The sequence below is a fragment of the Fukomys damarensis genome, unplaced genomic scaffold (genome assembly GCF_012274545.1).
Source record: "Fukomys damarensis isolate Sample0158 unplaced genomic scaffold, DMR_v1.0_HiC HiC_scaffold_1, whole genome shotgun sequence".
Classification (NCBI taxonomy): domain Eukaryota; kingdom Metazoa; phylum Chordata; class Mammalia; order Rodentia; family Bathyergidae; genus Fukomys; species Fukomys damarensis.
Genome location: NW_022900913.1, coordinates 13,398,678 through 13,419,207, shown reverse-complemented (window position 1 = coordinate 13,419,207; position 20,530 = coordinate 13,398,678). Strand labels below are relative to the sequence as shown.

At 37.0% G+C, this 20,530-nt stretch overlaps 1 long non-coding RNA gene across 2 annotated transcripts; it reads right to left on the bottom strand.

Moving 5' to 3' along the window:
- Nucleotides 1–3,634: 3,634 nt before the first annotated feature.
- Nucleotides 3,635–18,360, bottom strand: LOC117283856. 2 transcript variants are annotated; one of them, XR_004514893.1, is made up of 3 exons: nucleotides 17,918–18,360; nucleotides 12,834–13,082; nucleotides 3,635–4,275 (listed from the first exon to the last, which is right to left on the bottom strand). It is a non-coding gene; the product is annotated as an uncharacterized LOC117283856 (long non-coding RNA). The 2 variants fall into 2 exon arrangements; XR_004514900.1 differs by lacking the exon at nucleotides 3,635–4,275 and adding an exon at nucleotides 10,197–10,256.
- Between the last annotated feature and the right edge of the window lie 2,170 nt (nucleotides 18,361–20,530).

Below are 20,530 nucleotides of genomic sequence, written 5' to 3'. Positions count from 1 at the left end.
TGTTCCACATCACTGGACAGTCAAAAGATACAGATGAAATCAACACTGAGATTCCACCTCACCCCACAAAGAATGGCTGCTATCAAGAAATCAACCAATAACAAATAATGGCAGGGTTGTGGGGAGAAAGGAACCCTTCTCCATAGTTGGTGGGAGTGCAGACTGGTGCAGCCACTGTGGAAATCAATATGGAGATACCTCGAAGAACTAGGATTAGAGGTTCCACTTGACCCAGCCGTCCCTCTGCTGGGTGTCTTCCCAAAAGAATTAAAAGAATTGTACCACAGTGATATATGCACACCCGTGTTTATAGTGGCACAGTTTGTAATAGCTAAAACTTGGAAACATCCCAATTGCCCATCAGTTGGAGACAGGATAAAGAATATGTGTTTTTTTAATAAAATGGAATACTTCTCAGCCATAAAGAATGAGAAACTAGGGTCATGTATATTGAAGCCATACTCTTAAGTGAAATAAAAAGAACACACATCTATAAATACCAAATAGTTTTTCTGATGTGAAAAACTAAAAGTGTAAATAAGATTCAAATTGTATAACTGATAATGTGAAATGAGAAGAAAAGGCTAAAGGTGTAGGGGAAGTGGGAAGGGTAAGGGAAAGGAAATAAGGGAAAAGAAAAAATATGAGAAAAGGAAAAAATGAAAATGAAGTCTTTGTAAATAGGGAAGGATGGAGGGGGTAAAGGGAGGCCAAGGGTATGGGGAAAAAATGAGAACCAAGATCTGCCATGTAAAGGTACAAAAGCCCAACGATGAATGTAACTGTACTGTATATGTAAAAAGTACCAATAAACTCAATTGAAAAAAAACAAAAACCAAAAAAACTATCTTCTCTACATCTCATGTTGGAGAAAAACTAAATGTTGGACCAGTCTCAGTCCTTGAGACGTTTGACCTTGTTTTCCATCTCTGTGTACCTGCCTTATTTATCAATGATAAATGATAAATTTAGTAAATTTAAAACCAAAGATTTTGTCTGATTAAAATCTGTAACTCTAAGACAACCGGCACCAGAGCTTGGAGGTCAGAAGTTGACTCTTTAATAAATGCTACATTCCTGCAAGTGCAAAAGCCTGTGGCCCTTCATTCAATTCTCCTCCATAATACTTAAATGCTACAAATAAAATTACAGGAGAAATTAAGAATATTGTTCCTGCTATTTCATCTAAATAGCTTCTAGTGATCTGCAGAAGTGCTTATTTAGATCACAGCTCATTGAAACAAAATTTTAAAACATATCCTAGAGAGATCTTACCATTTACCTCACTCATTATTACAAAGAAATGTGACAAGGTCTTCTTGGAGACCTAGGGGCCAAAGGTGACAGAGAAGCAAATGTTAATGGGGTAACATAGGGCTGATTTTCATTGAAGAGCGTTAGAGGTGGAGGATCTCCCCTGGCTACATTGTTAGTGACTGACTGAAATTACATCATTCAGCATTCTGTGTCTATTTATTAGATCATGGCAAAGTTCCTCAATCCAGTGAAGCTATTGTAATCCCCAAACATTTCAAGCATGCTCATTCCAGCGTGTGGAAACCTATTCTAAGAGCAAAATTTATATCAATAGTGATTTTTTTTTCATAGAGCTTATGCTTATAATTTGAATACAAACTATATTTGAAAGATGTCAGAGCAATGTTACAAATGCTGTGGACAACAAAGACAGCAAAACTGTGAAGGATATATTAAAGGTCAGTACAAGAATACAGTGAACGACTGCTACATATATATTTTTCAGCCTGACTGCACTAAAATTCCTTGTGATTTCAAATTAGAAATATCCAGGCAGAAGCCTCAAAGTTGAGTCAAGTACTTAAGAAGATCTTTTCTTTTTCTTTCTTTCTTTCTTAATTATGGAAGCACATTGAAAATTCTACTGATTTTTCTGGCAGTCTGTTGAATTATTTCTGCACTTTGGTTTTCCTATGTTAAACAGGAGACACACACTTATAATAATTTCTATTAATATTTTTAAGACCACATCTAGTTAACTCTATCTAAAAACTCAATGTTCCATAAGTTTTATGAAATTAATGCTCCTTTTATAAAAGGAAATTTAATAAAAACTAAGTTATAAAAGTGGTACACTTCATCCAAAAATGTTTGCTTTATTTGTTTTATTGTTATCTTTCTTAAATAATAAGTTTACTGTAAACAAAATTCCATGAACTATTACCCTCAGTCTTTACAAAGAATTCCAGGAGTTCAAGAAGAAAATAATTAGAAATGAGACTATAATTATTTGACTGAAGACAAAAATACTATTACAGATATAAGCATTCCATTGTATACTGCATTATCAGAAACATAAAGAGTAAAATAAACCCAACTCTCATTTTCTGTATCTGTACAGAGTCTTAAATGCCAAAGTGAATATATTCCCACAAGTGAATTTGTGATCCTGGTTCAAATATAATAAATAACCTTAAATATAAAACTCATTTTAAACATCTTGCCTTGAAAATAATCCAAAATTCAGACAACTTAAGAGTTTCTTGGTATGAACAGTATTTCTTATTGTCAGTATATCTTTGTGATGCAAAACAATTACATTTATCTCACATAATTGATACACAGACATGTCTCATCTGGAACATCTTTTTTCCCCCTCTCCATCTCTTTTTCCAAATTCTCTTTCCAACTCCACAAATTCTATTTCCCTGTTTCATACTGTGTTTCTTATTTTGTTCTTTCAATTATTTATATTTTGAGTTTCTTGTATAAGTTAAAACATGCCATATCTTTCCTTCTGTGTCTGATTTGTTTCATTTAGCATTTTGGTCTCAAGACACATCTATTTTTCTACAAATGACTGAAGACTACCTTTTTTATGGCTGTGTTGTACTCCAACACAGTGTATGTATCACATTTTCTTTAGCCATCCATCTTTTCATGGGCATATGGGCATTTTTATGGCATCCCCAGACTATTCCAAAGAGCATGCTACCAAATAATGCTCTGAATAGGATTGCCTACAAATAGGGATGGGGTGGGAGGATCAAAATATTTTAAACAAAAGACCACATTGGTATTGGAGTGCTGACAGACCATGACCAAGGAATGACACTTTTGAATCACCAGAGAACAGGTACCTCCTAAATAGTGTCAGATTCCTTAGGTGTGAAGCAAATATATGTCATGAAAAATAACTGTCATGCTCCTCATGTGTCCCTTGTATGTTCCTTGGAACAGGAACTGTGAAACAACAGAGGCAGCCTGAACAGATTCTGTGGTAATAAAATAGGGAAAAGCATATGCATTTGTTATACCTTTGATACGTCTGCATTCCTCCTTGGGAGCATGACTCGCACGTAAAAGTTAATTCATTCAGTATCTCTTGAATCCTAAATAACTCCTGCAGCAGTATGAGAGTGTGAGGAATACTAACATCACTTACAGAGATTCTATGACCTTAAATAACTCACATTCTTGTGAAGGAGAGAGACAGAGTTGATCTCAAAAGTTTCTCATGATTAAACCTTTGATATAAAAGTGGAGCCGGAGGCTTCCGAGTCTCAGCTCCAAAGGAAGCAAGAACCATGAGATGCACGAACCTTGAATGGCCTCAGCTGTCTGTTGGGACATAACCTTCCCGGAAGGATCCCAGCCAGAGTGGCACAATTCGGTTTATGGTAGAAAAGTCTCTATATCGGCAACTAAAGAGGGAACAGAACCATTACCCATGTCATGTGGGTTCTCTTTGGTCAGTGGACTACTTCTCACTGTGATTAAAAAAGGAATCGAATCCCACATGTGAGTTAATCTTCAGAGGCTAGAAGTTAAGCCATGGGGACTGGTAACATGCTTGTCCACAAAACTTGTCTTTGATTGATTTGCAGTATTATCACCAAAATTTGGAGTCTCCTGCCTTGATTGTCCACTGAATTTATTGTCCATTCTGTTCTCACTAAATTTGAACAATTTGCTTATAGTAAATCAAAAAGGCAGTACAAAAGTAAACATTATTTGTGCATTCAACAGTTTAGATTTTTTGAACAACAAGACTCAGGAAAATGTGGAATAGGAAATTGATTTTAGTAGGAAATTTCATACTCTCCAGAAGACCATATGAAAGCAGCCTTGGGGTGGAGAGGTCATTTGGAAGAGAGTCCAGCCGGCATGACAGCGCACACTGTCCTCCTAGCACTCCAGAAGTCTGAGGCAGCAGGACTGCGGGTTCAATCCCTTAGAAACTTTGTTGCAGATGAAAAGGGCAGAAGACACAGCTAAACTAAAGGCACTGAATTCAATCTAAGAGAGAGAGACAGAGAGAGAGACTCTTTATAAGTGATTAGTATTTGAACCTAAGCAGTGAGACCCAAATATATTTTCAATATTAGAGAAATTTTCTTTAAAATGCAAATGGACCTGTGAAGTCTGGGCTAGTGTAGCACCAGATTCATTGAGCAGCTGCAGCAAAAGAGCCTAAGAGACTAATGAAGACCTGGAGAGGAAGGTAATAATTATGGCTCTGAGGGCCCATCAAATTCACAAACACTTTTAAAATGTGCTAAATATATTGTTGGCAACAAACAGTCTAGGAGAAGTGCCAGAAGTCTGACAACATAAAACAAAATGTTCTTGTGTCATCATTGACCTGAAATTGCATATCTGAGAATGCAGGCTTAAAACTAATCATCAAATGTGTAAAGATATGCATAGAAATATGCCATACCCTAACTTTGTCACTTTAAAAATTGGTGATACTTCAGTTCCTACCAGGATGAGATTCATTACATAAATTATGAGAGGGCTAAAGAAATAAAAAGTGCACACTAAAAGGCATCATGGAAATCTTAAACTATTATGTATATGGAGAGATGTAAACTGTTTTTACGGTCAAGTAAAAATGCTGATGTAAAATAGTATGAATTGGTAAACTTGTCTGAGTTACAAATTTAAATGTTAAAAATATACCAATAGAAACTTCGAGAAACTTTGTAGCCTTCTTTACATATATCTGTATTTCCTTCACTTAATGTTTCTATGTTTTCTGAAAATTTTCACTAAAAATATTTTATTATTAAAAGCAATAGCTCTGTTCCTGCTTTTTTAAATTAACAACCTGCTATTTGAGATGTTCTGCTTATCCTAAGCCAGAAGCAAGAAAAGAGTTTCAACTCTTAAATGCCACATCCATTAGAAAACAGCCATAATATTTTTTCTTTTCTTTTCTTTCCTTTCTCCTACCCTTCCCACTTCCCCTACTGCTTTAGCCCTTTTCTTTCTATATCGCATTGTCAGCTATACAATTTGAACCTTATTTACACTTTTTAGTTTTTCACATCAGAAGAACTATTCAGTATTTCCTCGTGTGTCCTATTTATTTCACTTAAGAGTATCACCTCAATGTGCTTCCATTTAGCTACAAATGACTCCAGTTTCTCATTCTTTAATGCTGAGTAGTACTCCATCTTATAGAAAAATCACATCTTCTTTATCCAGTCCCCAATTGATGGGCAATTGAGTTGTTTTCAAGTTTCTATTATTACAAACTCTGTCACTATAAACATGGGTGCACATATATTACTGTGTTATGATTTTTTGAAGGGAAAAGAAAAAATATGAGAAAAGAAAAAAAATTGGAAACAAAGTCTTTGTAAATAGGGAAGGGTGGAGGGGGTCAAGGGAGGGCAGGGGAATGGGGAAGAAATAAGAACTAAGATACATCATGTAAAGGTACAAGATCTCAATGGTGAGTGTAACTGTACTGTATACCTAAAAAGTATCAATAAATTTAATGAAAAGAAGAAAGAAGTAATCATATAGTGAAGTTAAGAATTTCGCAGAGTCCCCCCAAAGCATCAGAATGAAAAACAAAACTAAGGCTGGGGATTTAGCTCAGTGGCACCACTCCTGCCTTGGAAGCTCAAGGTCCTGAGTTTGAAAGAGAGAGAGAGGGAGAGAGAGAGAGAGAGAGAGAAGCAAAACTAGGCAAAATAAAATTAGATGAAACTAAAAACATAAAAACTAAAAAGTGCAGAAAAGGAAACATTGGACAGAATGAAGAGACAAGCTGCAGAATGGGAAAAATATTTGCAAGCCATATATCTGATAATTGATTCAGAAAAAAAGTATGAAGAAAATAAATACCCTATATAAGATATAAGCAAAGGGTCTAAAGACATTTCTCCAAAGGGACACACCAATGACCAAACAGACATATGGAAAGAGTCTTGTCATCCCTGATCATCAGAGAAATGAAATTAAGACCACAATGAGCCATTACCTTATACCTATTAAGACGGCTATTATCAAAAAGACAAAATACAAAGTATTTGCAAGCGTGTGGAACAAAAAGGAATCCTTCCACATTAGTGAAAATGTAAATTAATATGGCCATTATTGAAGCCAGTATGAAAGTTCCTTATAGAACTAAAAACAGAACTACCATATGACCCAATGAGTTCATTTCAGAGTACACATTCAAAGGTCATGCAATCAGAATGTTCAGAAGGCATATGTAGTTCCATGTTTGTTTGTAGTATTATTTATAATAACCAAGATATGGGATATACCTATGTATCTGTCAATGGATGGATGGATAAAAAAGATGTGGCATATGTAAACAATGAAATAGTACTCATTCTTTAAAGAGAAAGAACTTCTGTAAGGGTGACAGACATAAATCATGAGATCTCACACTTAAGTGGAATCTTAAAGCATCAGAAAGTAGAGCGGAGGTTCCCAGAAGCTGGGGGAAAGGGTTGAGGGTTAGAGAAATGTTAGACGAAGAATACAAAGTTTCAGCCAGGCAGGAGGAATGAGGTAAGATCTATTCTACAACGTGATGATCAGTTGAGAGAAATGAGCTATTTGTTTGAAAATTGCTAAAAGGGTATATTTTAAATGATCTCACCACAAATAAAAGGTATGTGAGGTCATGAACATGTTAAGTACCTGGAATTAGCCATCCTATGATGTATGCATATGTTAAACCATGTTATTATGCCATAAAACTATCAATACATTTTTAAAAGATTTTGTAGAAACAAAAGTCCCCCTGCTTTGGAAAAGGGTCACAGCTGTTCTCGGGGAGGAGTTAAACACTTATATACTCTCCAAGAGTAAAACGCTCAAAGCAAGCACATAGTAAGCACCTAATCTTCATAGAAAATGCCTTGTAAAATTCATTACTCCTCTCGTATTTAGTACTCTTGAGCGTGATGTCTTTTTTGGAACGTTTCCTCCTCATTAGCATTTCCCTACAACTTTAATGTTCAAATCCAGAACTCTTTCCTGAATATTTCAGATGAAATAGCTCACACATCCCTAACATTCAACATAAATCAAATTAGAATATTCAATCCCACACACACATCAACCACATTTTATCCCTCTGTGTTTCTTTTTGACTAAAAACAGTTATTAGTGTCTCCAAATACAAGAACTTTCAGCATCAACTTCACCAATCCACAAAGAAAGACTTGACTCCTAAATATTCCACATATTTATTCTCCATTTTCTACCTCCACTCTTACTGCCTTGGTTTTGACCTCATTTATATTTTAATTACTTAAATGACTTTTAAGTGACATCCAGTTTTATACCAAGGTCATTATTTCCTTGATATACTATCTCATCTTGTTATTCCTGGATTTAAAAATTTTCATGAGCTTCTCATTACTTTCAAATTCTCCATGACTTTTTACCCTTCCTGATATAGCTATCTTGACTCTTTCTTTCTCCAGTTTTTTATCATTGCACATTGGCAATACGTCATAGTTCCATTCATGCTGGGGCATTGATACTATACTTGTAAGGCCCCTAAAGCCCTGTACTGCTTGTTCCTCTATACATTTGCTTATACCTTCTACTCTCAAGATTCAGTTTTTCAAGGACTCACTGAAGTGCTGCTGGAAAATTGAGTAGGACTTCTCCTAGGTGGTAGTGCTAGAGTATGTGAGTTATGGATTGGGAAGTTTGAGCACATATAAACAGGTAAAGCAAGAATTATCTTCACAAATATCAAAATCAATGAAATGTTAAGTAAATTCATGGCAAAACAATGTTGGCCATAAGGAAAACACAAAGAAATACAAGAAACTTCTGCTTGGAAACTGAGTCTTTTAAGGAAATTAGAAAGAGACAAGTCTAATTACAGAACACAAATGGGGGTGGCTCAAACACTAGTAAAGTTTCTTAACTGTAAAGTCCACCAGTCTCTTTAGCCATGATTTATTTTGTCAAGTGTAGAGATGTGTGATCCAAATAGTCTCACTTTAGAATTTAGACTAGGAACAAACAGGCAAACCACAAAAAAAAAAAGCATTAGAGCAAAAAAAAGTCTTGGATCCCTTTTGTCCATGTCTTTGTGGGTGGTTGCTTCTGACCTCTCAGAAGAGCCTTGGCTTCCTTCCTCCTGGATATTTAATTTGGATTCCCAGAACCTGTTACTGAATTTCCTTTGGGCTTTGAGTACACGGAAAGGTCTCAAAATTAATGAGAACAGAGCAGGCAGGAAATCAATACCTTCAAGATGATTCCTTTTGTGTGAAAAGGTGGTGTTTAAAATTTATATTTATACAACCAAATAATAAATCTCAACCCTAGGAAGATGCCCACATCCAGTGTGGCTGGGAAGGGGTGCTGTCTTCATGGCGAGTGGGAGCCAGTTCCCCTCCTCCTTGGTGCTGTGGCCTCCACTTGGCATCATATGGCTGGGGTGAAGGCAGTGCAGAGACGCTCAGCAGAAGTGTTCAGATACCTACCTGTGAGCAGTGGCATTTGATGGAGAGCACCTGTGGTATAAGCACACCTTGCCTGTGAGTCCCTGGAGTCTCCCATACACCCTGCCACATGCAGTTAATGGGCACATCAGCACTTTAAAAGTTGAGTCTTCAAGCCTAGGGGCCCATCGTTGGTTTATGGACAAAGAAAATGTGGCAGGTATACACAATGGGGTATTATTTAGTCATAAAGGAAAACACAATTCACAGGAAAATGGATGAATGTGGAGATCATCATGTTGAGCACAATAAGCCAGACTCAGGGAGATCAGTATCACATGTTCTCCATAATATGTGGAATCTTTAAATGGTAACAAGGAATTATAAGGGAAACTATTATTCCACAAGAGGAAAGGAATAAGGAAAGGAGGTGTGAAAGTGTGTGATGAGAGAAAGGATACGATCAAAATATGTTATACACATTGAACCCCCCCAAAAAATGAAACTAGGGAGATGGTGGGACAAGGTAGGTAATGGGAGACATGATTAAAATATGCTATGTGCATGTGCAAATTTGTCCAAGGGAACCCCATTAATCAGTACAACCAATACTCACTAATAAGGAAAAATGTGGCTCATAATCCTTTGGTGGACAAGAGAGCTGTTTCCAGCCGGTAAGTCATTAAAATACACTGTTAGGGCCCCAGGATTTACCTCAGTGGTTCCACCACCTGCCTCGCAAGTGCAAGGCACCAAATTTGATCCCTGGTACCAAATAAATAAATAAATAAAAATAAAATACACAGTAGGGGGTATATAGCTCAGAGTAGAGCACTTTCTCAACTTGTGTGAGGCTATGGCTTCAGTCTCCAGCACCAGAGGGAAAAGAAAAACAGTGGCAGCACCAACGGACTGGGATGACATTGAGAATAACAACCATAGAATCAAAGCAAAGTAAAATCACCGAATTAACCAGTGCTGCAGAGTCAAGAGAAAAGGCAGAACTAAGATGATACAGAGTTATAATTGGGAAGGTGATACATTCTGTGATAATCCAAAGAATGGGCTGAAAAGACAGAGTAAAACAGGATATAGAGACTGAGGTCCACAGAGCCAGCCAGGGAGGATGACCCTGGTAAGTATGGTAGGGAGGGTCTCTCTTTAAAGAAGCTGACCTGTGTTCCTCAGTCCATGGGCTCATTAGACTCTGTCACAGCACTGGACCTGCTGAGACCACTGATGGCCCCAGAGGCCTCCCCCACAAGTTGAGCCCCAGAAGAGAGTGATACCCGCTCATGGGGATGCCCAGCACCAAGCCGAGTCCCTCATCCTGGGGAGACCAGAAAGGTTTGCTGAAAACATACCGAGTGAATTTACACACTCACTGCGCAGATGTAGGATTTCAAACAGTCTAGATAACTACAGGGGAGAATGGCAGGAACAAATATGTTAAAGCAAAAATGTTTCTAAAAATGCAAATACAATGCCTTTGTATAAAATTCCTTTTCAGATTACAAACAATTGCCTTATTCTTCTGAGTAACTTTGAAACATAAAAATGATGCTGGAAACAAGAAGAGAAAAAGCAAATTTATCTTTCTTGTAGCAAATAAAGTATGCAGTTTCCACTTTTGCCAAATCCCTATGTTCTAGCAGAATAATATCCTTGTGCTCTTAATGCATATTTATAACCTTCTAGAGCAGTGTTAATCTTTAAACAGAGCCAGGATCAATGACATGTACTTAACAACAAAAACAAACAACAACAACAACAAAAACAGTACCCATTTGCCTCCAAACTAAGTAAAATATTTTCACTGCTTTAGTGCACACTGGGAAATGTACTTTTTAAAAATTGTCTACTCACCATCTGATCATATCTTAAAATGTCCCCTATATTCCAAAAGCTGTTTGTTTGGAAATACTGATCTACATTTGAAATCTCAGAAGGCAGGACAAAAATCAGTAAAAAATAAAAACTCAGGATAAATCTAATTGCACTGAAGTTTGTTCACAATCAAAAGAGGAACCTAATCTCTCACAAAGATACTACCAGCTTTACTGTGTGTATCAATAGGTCATATATTCTTCCTCAAATGCAAACAACAAGAAACAAGTTAGCTACAGGATGAGTTGAAGATTCAATTTGTTTCTCTAGTACATAGAAAGATAATAAAAAGAACTATCAGAGGAATTGCCTTATATAACAAAGCCATTCTCCATGATGAATATGTAAAAATCCTTCAGTCTATAGTGAATTTGGCAGAGCTGGGAACAGTATTCTGCGTGTAAAAAAATAACAGTAATGAAAATAGTAATAGAACAAGAGCCCTACTGGAAACCTAATTTCAAGCTTCCATTTCTTTGATATTTCTTACCAGTATGTCAATGTTCAGAAAGGATATAATTGATCATTAATAGAACTTTACAGACACAGAAGCATGGATTTGGAATAAGCTAGAACTCAACCTAAATATCAACCTTTGATAGTTGCTGCCTTTGACCTCAGTCTGAACAACTATTAAACAAGATAAATACTGCCCATAACATCAAATTAATACGAAGAATAAAGCAAATGGGAAAATGTAAAATTCCTGGAATAAAGTGAGACATTTGCCAATATGGATGGCCTTCTAAATTATTTTAATGCATGGAGATTTAATGGAAGGAATAGAATAGAAAGGAGGTAAGGAAAGAAAGCAAATATGGATTACGCATCAGAGAAAACTATTATGTTGAGGAACAGACGCCTCTTGGGGATGAAAATGAGCATGGATTTCTGGTGCTGTCACTACAGTGTGGGCTCAGCCACCCCTGCACAGCTCCCTAACCCTTTGGCCATCAGAAAATGATAGCTTAGGCCCTGGACTCATGATTTGATGGATCTGCAAAAGCTCTCACTAAATCATTTCCTGTTCTCTTTCCATTGTCTCTGCAGAGTGAGAAATGCCTGATGGAGATAATAGCTGGAATAATTTATGAAAATGGCTTTTTACTCACTGCCTTTTTTATAGAACTCAGGGAACCTTGTTTTTACATACAGGGTCCATGACACACTCTACTTCAAAGTTATTTTCAATTTTTAAAAATGTTTGAGATCCAAATTATTTTTTAAATTGTAGTTATTATTCACACCTCTCTGTTTATTTGTTACATCTCTTTTAGGTTTGGACTTTAAGTTTTTCAAACACTTGGAGAGTGTACTGCCTGGATGAGGGAATATGGTTAGGTTATATATTCATTTCATCATCTTGACCAGGAAATTGAAAAAAGAAAGAAAGAGAAAAGAAAAATGTTCACGCTCTTGCTCAGAGAAGCACTGGTGGTTTGCAAATCCTTTCGGAGTCATAGAGCAGAGAGAAAAATGGTTGCCTTGGTAACAAGGCAGACCAGTCAGTTGCATACACTCTCCCGAGAGCATCTAATTTATTCAACCAGTGCAGCTAGAACAGGTGGCTTAACCTAGATGGTGCCAAAGAGCACCCGCTCACCAGCACGGGCATCCTCCACATTTTCTTGTGTACAAAGTGTCATTCTCGTCTGAGATAGAGAAAGAGTTAGCAAGGTACATTTCCATGTGGCTCATAATCCTTTGGTGGACAGGAGAGCTGTCTGTATTTGTTCCTTTTGAGTTTTCAGATGCAAAAAGTGCACGCGATTTCACAGAATGGATCCAGACCAACAATTTAATCATCTTAACCCCTGTTATTAAATTTCATTATTTACCTTCTAACAAAACGTACATCATTGTGTCTTAAAATCAAACGAGTTTATGCTTGGACTTCACAGTTCTTGCTGTACATGATAAACAACCCCTGAAATTGCACTTTCATACACAGTATGAAAATGCATAGGTACATGGCACTGATTCTAAATTGTCAAAGGAACAAAAAAAAAAAGGAATTTCATCAGCCAGTTAAGGCTCTGGTTACCACAGCATTATGTAATACCAATTACTGTGAGCATAAAGGAAAATTCTGGAGAAGTAGCAGTAAGAGACATAATTTTTACATGACGTAAGCACATTCATGTTGAAGCCCACTTTTCTTGTGCCACCCCATCTCTAAGCATCTCTCCCAGAACATTTGAACTCCATGCAACAAAACCCCACTGCAATCTCCTCTGTCCACTCTGCTCTTACACTGGCTGCCGTCTCTGTCTTCAAGGACGGATCCACTCCACAAGGCCAGGACCTGACATTTCCTCCCCCCACGTCCGGTAGGAATTGCTGCTTCAGATGATGAGCGTTTCACCATGTCCCCTCTGCTCATGATTGCATCGCTTATTTAGCAAACCACCTGTTCGTCAGCTGGAGTCCTGTAGAACTTAAATGTAGGGAGTTCACATCCAGAGAGTGGTGCCTGGGAACGTGATATGAAATCACAGTTATCTGATAAAAGAATGAAAGAGTAAGTTAATGGGAGGGATGGAATTTTGTCTTTCTGACTTTTGTTCAATTCTGGTATGGGGCAAAACACTTTCAAACACTGATGTGAGACCAAAATAACAGAGGTAAAATACAATAAAGAATGGAATCTTCTTTAAAGGAAGCCTTAAAGGGAGCGCCTCTTTTTAAAACTGAATGCGAGTCCATTTCCGGGCTGCAGATCCTGACATCCCTGTACTTAGAGAAGTTCAACCAAAAATAAAAAAATAAAATAAAATAAAATAAATAAATAAATAAATAAAAACACTAAGCTTAACTGATTTTACATTCAAGTTTGCTACTCCGCGCTATATAGCAATGACGTAAGCAAGTGTTTGTTGAAATGACATTTTTTTCATTGAGTTTATTGGTACTTTTTAGGTATACAGTACAGTCGCATTCATCATTGGGATCTTGTACCTTTACATGACAGGTCTTGGTTCTCATTTTTCCCCATACCCCTGCCCTCCCTGCTCTGAAATGACATTTTAAATAAGAGGCAATGTCAGCTACGAAGGAGAGGCCTTAGCATTTCTCTATTGATCTGCTTTAGAATTCTTGCGATTGTTTCCAAAGGTGACCCTTGTCCAGTGAGGACGTCTCCTTGGCAACAGAGATGACTGCTTCCGGCATGTAGGAAAAAGGCTTCTGTGCTTGTTTTGTACTCAGCTACCATCCAGAGATGCTACGTTGCTCCAGAGAAAGCAACAACCTCTCGTTTTTAAGTACCAACCTGCTCTCCAGTTCAAGGATTGCATGTTACTCTAGAAAACATGAGGTAGTAGTAATTATCAGGCAACAGTTTCCTCATCTCATAAAGAGGACGAGACCTCTATATTTAGATATTTTTCATTCTTCTTTTCTAATTGCTCCGTTATGTGTGTCTGTATGTGTGTACGCACACACGTTGTGCTTTCCCCCACCCCACCCTCCTTTCTGTATTCTCTGCTGTAAAGCATTCTTATAAATTCCCTGCTTTCTGTTTGGTCTCTGTTTTCCTTACTTTCTATTCCCAGTAATAGCTTCTTTGCACCTCTCAGTTTCTAACATCAAGCAAAATATGGATCGGAATTAAGCATCAACATCTCATGGTCAAAAAGTCCTCCTTGGAACAACTGGCAGTGGTAGCACAAGTATTCCCATAGTGCTGCACGGTGAGGCGGGAAAACGCAACGGACTGGGAAAACAAAGCTTCCGCTTCCGCTCAATTGGCTTGGAAGCGGCCTAGGGAGTTAGTGAACACATCTCTCCCTGGTCTAGCTGGGTCGTGGAATGTGATCTTGGGGTCCATACCTCGTCCCTGACTCTTTCTTCTTTGACACTGTTCGCCTGCTCTGCTCCCCAGCCACCATAGTCTGAAAACTTTCGTTCCCCCACACCTTCTCCCATGACACTCTCCCTTAGAGACAACTGACAGTGAAATTACAAGGCAAATTAAACCTCTCTTCCTTTAAGTCAGAGGCATCAGGTCCATCAGTCCAGCAGCAGAAAAGCTACCTAATAGATAAACTTTGAAATTAATGTTGTTTAAAACCAATTCTTCCTTTGGTTCACATCCATGTTTTTAAACAGCATAGCAACATTTTATTTGTTGTGGCTTTTTGCCTTCCAAGAACAGTTTGGAGATACTTTTCTTGATCTTCATGAAATCTCTTTACAGCAGTTTTGTAAAACTCTCCAGTCACATCACAAAGTGGGTGGAAAATCCAGTACCTCAGACATATCTCCACACTAATGACATTATTTTGTCTTGATTTTATGCTCATAAAAAGTATTGACATTGTAGAAAATTTTACTAGAAGAAAAGTCTTCCTAAGAGATGCTTCCAGATATATAACTGAAGAAAGTAGATTTTTACAGTGGGACGTGATATATCAAAAGCTGTCTAATAGCCCAGCTTCTGTCAATGTGGAGCCTATGAAATTCTAAGAATGAACAGGAAAAGAGCAATAGGTTTTTCACACCCAATATTTACTATTCATGGCATATGAATATTAAAATATTGTTTAACAGATACTGTTATGAACTCTTGGACTTAAAGTACATTTTACCCAAATAGCTTGAAATTTAATTCTGCAATGGACCTGAGAAATAATGGAACTCCTTATTTTATATAAAAAGGAACACCAAGAAATATACAAAACAGGCTAATGCTGTTTGTTCAAATGTTCACAAATGTTCGCCATAAGTTTCTTCAAAATAAGAATTACATTTTGCCTTCATTGTTAAGTGTTTTGCCTTATAACATAATATCCAACTTCAACAATCCCTAACAAGCTTGATTATTTGGGCCATGTCTGTAGCATCAGTTAGGATGCTGAAAATAACAGAAAATGTCATCTGGAGTGACTTATTAAACATTGGATAATTTTTATGACATGTATGTCAAAATTTCATACTGTGCCTATGCACCCTTGTACACATGCAGTTATTATGTGTCAATTAAGAATTTAAAAGGAGTAGTCTTGAGAGAGTCAATAAGTGTTGGTTCAATGGTTGGACCACCTTGGGGCTAGAGTTTCTGAAATCATCTAGGGGATCGCTCATGATTGGCTCCTCGGGGTCACAGTGTGGATTCAGTCAGATTCAGAACCCCAGAGCGCCAATCGGAAAGGGGGGAGAAACGGTGGTGCGAGTCTTTACATTAGAACCCAAATCCTTCCTAGAGCACTAGGAAAATGTATGCGTAGGGTTCATTCTCCATAACTAATCCATATGGTTGCTCCCACTGCAAGGTAACATGACTTCGTTTTTTTCAGCTGTTCTACCAGAACTGATAGTAGAGAAATGGACTTGAAATACATGAAGATGAGCTACAAGGAATAGATGTTTATTTGAAGATAGATGACAGACAATAGACAGATGACCAAAGGCGGAATGCAAGGGAGATGGAAGGAAGGAAGAGCTTAAAACAGGAAAGATGTATTCCACAGCAGTCTTAAAATAGAAAAACAGAGCATTCAAAATGAGAAACAGAAGTGATACGAAGCCACATTTCAATGCTTTCCAAATTCTTTCAGCGATGGGTAACAGAAGCAAACTGTGTCCGTGTTCAGAGTCTGCAGTAGCTGAAGCAGACCAGAGTACAGAGCAACTGCAGCAAGCACTAAGAGCCTCTACGTTGTGCCCATTGTCAAGTCAAGGCAAAGCACCAGATTAGCGACTGCTATGAAAATTGACCCAACTCTGAATACACAGAGTGTGAGATCATTACTCCATACGAATAATGCAAATAATTTGTTCACACTGTTTCTCTAACACAGCCTTTGGAAGGACTATATTATTACAAGTTATTTGCAGTTTGAAATTGCTTCCAACTATTCTGAAAGTGCTCATGAGTATCTTTAGAAGTTCTTTCTTCTCTTCTGGGTCAGTGTCATACAACATTAAGCCAAGCAGGCTGTATGAATTTCCATGGTATCGGCAGCTTCAATTTCTAAGCTACCACTGCCATCTCACCCTGCAGAAAACAGGGATGGAATGTAATGCTACCTCTTCCTCCCGCTGTCCTGCTAGAACATAAGTTCCATGAGGGTAGAGACTCTGGTAGTCCTGGTAGCTGTTGTATTCCTAGTATTTACAACAGTGACCAGTACAAAATAGTCATTCACTAAACACATTGCTTTCTGAGTAGGTAAAAATTAATTCTTTGTAGACCTATCACCTGGCAGGAAAAAAATTACTCTTCTTCAAGGTCAAACGATGAATTCTGCAAGATTACAGCAATCTAGGTGGCACACCAATAGAGTTAAACATCATGTCTTTAAGAAAATAACTAACTGATCAAAAGAATTAAATTATGAATGCCTTAACAGTGTGATCCTTATACTTACCTTTTGCCTCTGACACATAAAAAATGTCTATAAAATGATTTCTATCAGGTGACTCTCAAAGTGATAGAAATCACTATTTACTTCAGTCCATTTAGTGGGTACTCCTCCCATGAATAGCCAACACTCGAACTTTGTTCCTAAAGCTACAATGGAAGCTCCAAAGAATTCAGTCTTCCAAGCAAAAGGCTAGTGAAAATCTCAGAAGAAATTCATAAGATGGAGCTAAGTATCCACACAAATACACACATGCACAGGTACAGCACTTTTTCAGATCATTCGAGGCTATGAAAATAAACTCTTGCCAAAGAGAATAAAAGGATACTCCTGAGAACCCTTGGGGTTTTTCTCCAAGAAGCAGAATCAAATAACCCTATGAAGACTAGGATTCTATAAAGTCATATTCACTCTAAAATTTTATCCATAGAATCCAAGTAATTTTTTGACAATTAAAGTGAAGATGCTATTACTTTTTATATCTAGAAAAGGTTAAAAAAACATGGTTTTGTTGACAATTACCACTTTTACCTCTTACTCAAATTATTTTTAAAGCAGAGCTGGCCATTAACAACCTGGTTCACACAATTTTACAAACAAAGCAGCAGATGATGTAAATATACAAATTGTCAACAAGCCATACACTGCATTACAGGAACACTTTTGACACCGGCTCTTCTTTTTCGCTTGTGGTATTTCTATGATGGTGCATGCAAACATATCTAATTGAGTGCAAGCCATGCCAATATCCTGGGAGTGCAAGTGTACACATTATTCTTACTGATGCCAATAAAGCCTTCAGCAGTGCAATGTACTATCTGTATAAGCACAAACATGAAGGCTTTTTAATTCAGGCATTTTATTCCAGAGAAAGGAAAGAAAAAAAAAGATCCAGAGAAAATACACACACGAGCAAACAATAGGAAGCCATCAGCTAGAAGCCAGAAGGCTGGAGCATTAATTGAACATTACCTTTTCTCATAGAGAGGCACATACGTCATGGTCATTTCTGCCTTTTCTCGCAGTGCTGATTTCAAACCCCCAGCTGAGAAGGCAGCTGTGCAGAGCAAGGAACTGGTGCGCTCAGCGGGAGTCCTGTACCCTAATGCTACTCCCAGAAATTCATGCTTGCTTTCAGTTGCATGTTGTCATTAACAACGCCAGAAATGTGAAATGTTATCCTCTTTTCCACAGCAGTGGTGCAAAGATCACCGTGATGGTTTCACTAAAGACTTTCAAAGCCTGCATCACCTTATTTTTAGTGTTATTTGTTTTCAGCTTAGCCTCCAAAGAATAGGTCTTGGCTAGATTTCAAGATATTGAAATTCAGGAGAGCTTCCATTAATCATGATCTTGATGGAATAATGGAAAACAGACGGCAAAGTTGAAGCATGTGGGAGAGGGGGTGTTGGTTGCTTCTTCCCATCCCTATGCCAAAAAAAAAAAAAAAAAAAAAAGAAGAGGAAGAAGAAGAAGAAAGAAAGAAGGTTTCACTGTTGCAGTTCAATTTTTTCCTAGATTGCAACATCAAAATCCTAATCTTTAATAAAGAAAGCAATTGTATTTTACTTTCTGGTCAAATTAACCATAAAACATTAACTGCAAACTAGAATAAAGCCATATTTTTAAAAGCTCTTGAAAATGGAATTTATTTACATCTGCTCCCGTATAGTGGCATTAAAAATGCTTTATGAGGTACTTAGGGAATGCCTTGAGAAATAATTACCAGGAAAGCACAGAGCAACGTGATGGCTGCAGTTGCTAACTACAGAGTATGATTGATGCCAGGAGTCTGTCACAAATGAATAAAACATGTCACGTTCAAAGAGGGCACTCTGGAGGGGGCTAGGGTTTAAGATCGGCGGAAAGCAGTTGTTTACATTTCTGAGAGCGCTACAGATTTAGTATCTATATGTGCTTAATGCATAGAATTGCATTTTTACCTACAGAATTTACATTTGTGTTGATACGGGTATTAGAGGACATGTGGTTTCAACATGTAAAATAATATTTAATATGTCTCACCAATTCTAAGCATGCATTTCACTGAGTATGTCAAGTAAGCACTTTTGACCTCAAAGCTGCAAGCAGATATAAAAGTTAATACAAAACACTTCGATAGATGAATAATTACAAGTCATTTCAGGGTTGTCTTCCATTTCTATTCACTTTATTCTATGAGTTAATTAGGAAAAGACTCAGAAGTAAAATCCTAAACTTCAGAAATTCTGAGTTACCTGTGTATATTGTTAGAATAAATGATGTCTAGAATTTTATCACCCTACTTTAAAACCAAGATTATGTAAACAAAGCACATATACACTCTTAACACAACCTTTCAAGAAATTGCCTTTGTGTGTTAGATGAAGTTCCAACCAAAAATATTTGGAAAAACAGAAGTCTAATACATACCTATTGTTGAGTAACAAAACATCATACATTTCCCAGCTTAAAGCAAAATAGATTTCTTATTTGGGAAATTTAAATGAAGAAAATTATTTAAGATTTTTTCCAGGAAAGCATCATTTCCAAAAATTTTGCATGTTGGTTTGAATATCAAATATTATATTCCAAAGATGCTACTTTAGTCTATAATATGAATGCAATATTTGTTGATAATTTTAATAGTGTAATAAAATATGCAACACTAGTATTTTAGAATCTTTATTCTCACTGTGACCCAAAATAATTGCAGATAGACCAGGGAAATTTAGTGGTAGAATGAATCCATTTGGGCAACTAAAATGATGTATGAAAATAAAAGAAGTCACAAAGGAAGAGATCTGCTGAACTATATAAGTTTTAATAGGCTAAACATTATTTATTAATTGACAGATACTATTTGTATATGTCTGTGGGGCAAGATATGAAAATATGATACATGTATACAAGGTATAATTAGCATACTTAGCATTTTATCCAAACATTTATTATTTCTGGGTGTGCTAAAACTTTGGATATTTTTTTCTAGAGATTTTTTAGGGTACATTAACTTTCTGTATATTATATTTACCCTACTCTGTTGCAGAAGGTGAGAACTCTCAACTAACCGTATTTTATTACCTGTTATTCAAGCTCTCTGTATCTTTACCTTTCCTCCCCATCCTTCTGTGCATCCGATGAACACTATTCTAACCTCTGAGATCTTTTGGCTTTCACAAATGAATGAGAAATTGAAAACTACTTTTAGACTGGGACGTAAAAGTATTCTGAAATTACTACTTGAAGAGCTAACATGGATTCAATAAGAAACATAACCTTAACTGATTGAAGTAGAACAAGAAGACATACTTCAAAACTAGGAAATGTAAACACTAAAGACACATCTTTTTACAAATAATTACCACTGGGCGTGGTAGCACATGCCTGTAATCCCAGCACTCGGGAGACTGAGGCAGGAGGATCACTGTGAGTTCAAGACCAGCCTGAGCTACGTAGTGAATTCCAGGTCAGTCTCAACTACATAGTGAGACCCTGTCTCAAAAAAAACAAAAACAAATAAACAAACAAATAATTATGGATACTCAAATTAAGTTAAAAATTAGATTCCTCTTTACCCATCAAATAATCAAATTGTTAAATAAC